The sequence below is a fragment of the Nicotiana tomentosiformis genome, chromosome 1, assembly GCF_000390325.3.
Source record: "Nicotiana tomentosiformis chromosome 1, ASM39032v3, whole genome shotgun sequence".
Classification (NCBI taxonomy): domain Eukaryota; kingdom Viridiplantae; phylum Streptophyta; class Magnoliopsida; order Solanales; family Solanaceae; genus Nicotiana; species Nicotiana tomentosiformis.
The window spans coordinates 52,670,702-52,676,580 of NC_090812.1; positions in this window are offsets into that span (position 1 = coordinate 52,670,702).

A 5,879-nucleotide genomic window follows, 5' to 3' on the forward strand; every position below is an offset into this window, starting at 1 on the left:
TTTTCTCATGAGTCCTTGGTTATTTTGACTCCGATCGCTTCTCCTTTCATTTCTCACAGGGTTTCGTCCAGACCCGTTACCCATACGATCACCATTGTACGGTTGATACCGATCCCTACTTGACTTTGGTTCACGATCAATATCTCTTTTAGATCTGTCACTAGCTCGGACAGGATAAACAAAATCGGAAGGGGCCTCAAGCTGGTCATCTTCGACCCTAATTTTTTATTGATATTGTTTATGCTTATCAGCCCAAGTTACAGCTGAATATTCTACCAGATTTTGCTTCAACTGCTACGAAGCCAATAAGCTTCGAGTATTGAGTCCTCGGCTGAAGTCCTGAACGGCCCAATCGTCTGCCACCGGTGGCAGGTCCATCTGTTCCATTTGAAACCTTGACACGAAATCCCTGACCATCTCGTTATCTCTTTGCTTTAACTTGAAAAGGTCTGACTTCCTGGTCTCGACCTTAATGGCTCCGGCATGCTCTTTTACAAAAGTATCTGCAAGCATAGCAAACGAGTCAATAGAAATTGGGGGTAAGTTGTGATACCATATCATGGCTCCTTTTGACAAGGTCTCTCCGAACTTTTTCAGAAGGACAGATTCGATCCCATCATCTTCTAAGTCGTTCTCCTTGATGGCGCACGTGTACGAGGTCATATGTTCATTTGGATCAGTTGTTCAGTTGTACTTAGGAATTTCAATCATGCAAAAAAAATTTGGGATCGGCTTCGGGGTTGCGCTCGGAGGAAAAAGGTTTCTGAGAAAACTTTTTAGAGTCTAGGCCCTTCAATATATGTGGTGCTCCGGGAATTTGGTCGACCCTGGAGTTATAGGTCTCCACCTTCTTGTCGTTGGCTTAGATTTTCTTTTCTCTCATTTCTACCCATTTTTTCAATTCCTCAAGAATCTTTATGATCTTAGGGTTGGTCCCGGGTTCAACTTCATTTGGCCTATCTACGGTTGGTTCATTTCTGCGAGTGTTTTCCCAGGATGATTCATGCTCAACTCTACTGGGAGCGTGGCTTTGGTTCTGCAGTTAGGCTATTGCTGCCTGCTGAGCCTGCGGCATTTTGAAGATTACCAATAAGTTGATCCCGTCTCCTTCACTGTCATGAGTACTTTGGGCTACCGATCGGACTCCCCCGCGGACGCTGTTCTCAGGATCGGTAGGCAAGTTTGTGTTGATTGCCACATGTGAGTTGGCGTCGATCAGATCTGCGGCCAGAATTTCGTTGGGATCGGCAGGGGCACCTCATTGCCGGGTACCGTATTATTATTCTCTCCATGGTAGCCAGACTCAACATCCATGTTAAGAGGGGCAGATTGGGAGTTCAACATGTTAAACGTTGACCTGAAATCAAAGACACTTCAAAGAACAAGTGTGAAGCAGGGTGTTATGGAAACTTATATCAAATTGCCACGATTATCCTTAGCCCCATGGTGGGCGCCAAACTGTTTACCCTTAAATTGTTTACCCTCATTATTCTCCTTTAACATTGAAAATAATAGTATATTTCTTTAAAATGTGTGTTACAATGTGTTTAATGAATTATCAGACCCCCCTTTATATAGTAGGGGAATCTTACTCTAAGTATAACTCTATAAAAGGTGAAAAATATTCTGTTTAACCGATTGCCGGTTCTACATCAATACGTACCGAGATCCACGCCGTGATATCCGGTCGGTTGCGGATATTATGGCCTTCGTTGGTCGTGCTTGATTGCCCGACAACGTTCTCTAAAGTCTTTCAGGATTTGGGTCGATCTCGAATCATGACCCCGATATTATCGAGGGTCGATAATCGGGCCCCGCACTCTGACTCGATGATACCCTTGCTTCGATTTCGGTCCTTCACAGTCATATTTCGAGCTCGTTTTACCCTGTTGGAGGCCGTAGTATATCACGAGCTCGATTTTTACCCGTATACACTCCTAACTCCTATACTTCTTATTATGTGAAAAATTCTGATTATAAAACGAAATACTTTAATTCCAAAAAAACTAAGAGTTTAAGACAATAGGTGTTGAAGAGGAGAAGCCCCATGGTAATTTCTCATAAGAAATTACAGAGACGAAGAGTCAGCTATTTGTGAATAAAGAAGTGAAGGAGAAGTAAAGGAGTTTGAGACATAATTGCTAGGGTTCTTGGACATTTCTATGTTTGAATAATTTTATTTTCATCGCTTCTCGACCCTTTGATTCTACATGTGGAAGTATCCTAGTCGTTGAGAGAAGCTCAATTTTAACCGTTGATTTCAAGTTTGCATAGCTGGGATAAAAGAATGTCCAGGAAGGTTCCTTCACGTGTGAGGCACATGCACATACATAGTAAAGAATATTATTAGTTTTTCTGTTATAGGAGTAGCAATAGAAAATGTACATCTGTACAACTGATTTTATATTTTCCTTTTCTTTATATCATAAATACTTGTATAAATATTGATACATACAAATGAATAAACATAGAGAAAATTTTCACACTTTTGCTTCACATTCGTTCATGGTATCAGAGCAGTAGCTCGATCCATCAATTTCTCTCAATCTTTTTTGCTTCTTCAATCAATCACTGAATCATGACTGAAACAGAAGCTTCCGCTGCTATTACTCCCTCTGGTTCATCCAATCATGATGCAAATTATCTTTATTTCCTCCATTCTTTAGATGCACCTAGAATGACCATTGTCAATTCACCTTTTGATGACAAAGGTTTTCTCGGATGGAGAAGATCAGTGCTTGTAGCACTCTCAACCAAGAACAAACTGGGCTTCATAGATGTGAGCTGTGATGCACCACCTACGACCTCCAAGGAAAATCTACTTTGGAGCAGATGCAATGACATGGTGACTTTATTTCTATTCTAGTAGTTTATGCCACCGACATACTATTAACTGAGGATGATTGTAAAGAAATCAAGTATATCACATAGTTTCTTAACGCATAGTTCAAGGCAAAACATCTAGGAGATATTCACTCTTTTCTAGAAATAAAAATTTTGCGAAAAAAAACAAGGTTTCATAATTACTCAACGAGAGTTTACCTTGGAGCTCCTGCGGGAGTTTGATTATTCTGGGGCAACAATAACCTCTCCTCTTGTTCCTTCTTGCAAATTACAGGATGATGTTGGTCCTTTGTTAGCTGACCCCGCCATTTATCGACATCTCGTTGGCAAGCTCAATCATTTAACAAACACAAGGCCTGACTTGTGTTTTTCTGTTTTATCACTTAGTCAATACATGCAACAACCTTGTTTCTTTCATTTCTCAGTTGCTATGCGTGTTCTACATTATTTGAGCAGGTCAGAGGATCCTCTTGTCTTCAAAGTCCTCTTTTGATCTACTCGTTTTTTTTTTTGCGACGCATACTGGGCAGGTTGCAAAGAATCTTGTCGATAAGTAAGTGGATTCTTTGTTACACTTGGGGAGTGCGCGGATTCCTAGAAGTCAAAAAAATATGTGTCTATTTTCTTGTATTTCGCTGAAGAGGAGTAACGGTCTATGCGACGAGTTACAACTGAAATCAAATGATTGGTTCGTCTCTTCACCGATCATTCATCCCTATAGCCTCGGTCAGTTTCCATCCACTCCGACAGCTAGACTGTGATACATATTGCTCGCAACCCAGTCTTCCATGAACGAACAAAACACTTGAATTTTTTTTTTAAAATAAGTTTTCCAGTCTTGTTCTAGGTTGTATTATATCTAAAAGAATACCAAAGAAGAGGGGAACTTGGCCTAAACCTCTTAGCAAAAACCTGTGTAGTTCCAACTATTTGAATCATACATAAACGAGAAATATCAACTAATAAAACAATTAGCCCTGCCATATCTGATTCTTATGCTAGGTAGTTGTCACTTATCTAATTGATAAGCTCCCATAGTATCTCTAGGAAGATCCTATATGCAAAATATCACAGATTCATGTTGAGCAGCGGATGCCATCTTTGCAAGTGCATCTGCCACCTGGTTAACCTCTCTGATGCATTACATTAAAATTAGACTGTGATAGCAACTGAAAAGTTTCATCTATCACAGTCTTTATTTTGCCATTGTCCACAAATCTGTTTTTGAGCATATTCACCACAATAAGTGATTCCAGTTCTAAATTCACCTATGTGTACCCATTATTTAGGCACCACTCAGTTCCAAACCTAGCAGCAATAGCTTCTGCCAGGTTGTTCCTGCTGCAGCTAAGTGTTTTGGCAAAAGCCATAATTAGTCTTCATTCATGAACACCTAGAATTGGATTGTCATTTCGTGCGGCAATTTCTTTCCAGCTTGATTAGTATCTCTTTTGTTCCATCGAAGGATCATCTCGTCGATTTATTCACCAAACCCTTATCCGGGGCTTCTCACAAATTCATTTTGAACAAGTTAGGATTTTATCTCTCTCCTCTAACTTGAGAGGGATGTTGAAGAGGAGAAGCCCCATGGTAATTTCTCTGAAGAAATTATAGAGATGAAGAGGCAGCCATTTGTGAATAAAGAAATGAAGGAAAAGCAAAGGAGTTTGAGACATTTCTATGTTCGAATAGTTTTATTTTCATTGCTTCTTTTGATCCTTTGATCACGCTACACGTGGAAATATCCTAGGCGTTGAGAGAAACTCAATTTCAACCATTGTTTTCAAGTTTGCACAGATATGATTAAAGAATATCCAGGAAGGAAGGTTCCTGGACGTGTGAGGCACATGCACATACATAGTAAAGAATATTGTTAGTTTTTCTGTTATAGGAGTAGTAATAGAAAATGTACAAGTGTGCAGCTGCTTTTACATTTTCCTTTTTTTAATAGCATATATACTTGTATAAATATTGATACACACAAATGAATAAACATAGAGAAAATTTTCACTCTGCTTCACATTCGTTCAATAGGATGAGTGATCTTGAACAATGTGAGTCCCTTTAAAAATCTTTAAACGACCAATGAGTGACAAGTATATTCTACCATTCTCCCACGGAGAATTGTTATGTTTTAGTTCACCTCGTTACATTTGCTAGTAATCTTTTTGTATGAGACTTTACTGGAACTCCCAAAGTCCGAATAATACCGCTTTGAATTGAATCAGCAGATTAATATCTATAAATAAAGTTATCTCTCATAGCAATAAAAAATGGAAAGAGAGAGAAGGCGGGCTTAAGAAGGAGCCTTAGATCAGAGAGGGATAGAGTAGGCTCTGACAGCTTAAGAAGTGACCGTGGAGCATATTTAGTGGCTTTGATAGCTGAATTGAGATAGATGAGAGAAGTCCAAAACGATAGAATCTATATAGAAATATGGTTATTAACATGAGCTTACTAAAGATTGACTATGATACCATGTGAAAGAGTTTGAACATTTAAATCAAAATCTTTATTACAATGGGCAGTGGCAGAGACGGAAATTCATGCAGAGGAGATTCAAAAAATACTTCAAAGTCTTATTTGGAATTTGAACTGATGACTTAAAACAATTCTTGAACTTCATTTGTCGTTATACTAGAATTTTATCTTAGATCAAGGGGATTAATAGTTTATACATAAAAAAAAAAAATCGATGAAGAGGATTCAATTGAATATCCTTAACTCTACGTAGTTCCACCCTTGGCAATAAATGAAGTCACCCAAGACATTAGGGGGGCGTTTGGTACGATGGATAAGCGAAAATAATCTTGGGATAAAAATTTAGTACCTCCTTATCCCTTGTTTGATTACTAATTTTAGGATAAATTATCCCAAAATTAAATATAATACCGAGATAGTTTATACTTGCCAGAAGGTGAAATAGTGACCCATGATAAATTATCCCAGAATAAAATAGTAAAATTGGCAATCACAAGATTAATATAACATACCAAACAGTAAATAAAAAATAATACCAGGATAACTAATCCTAA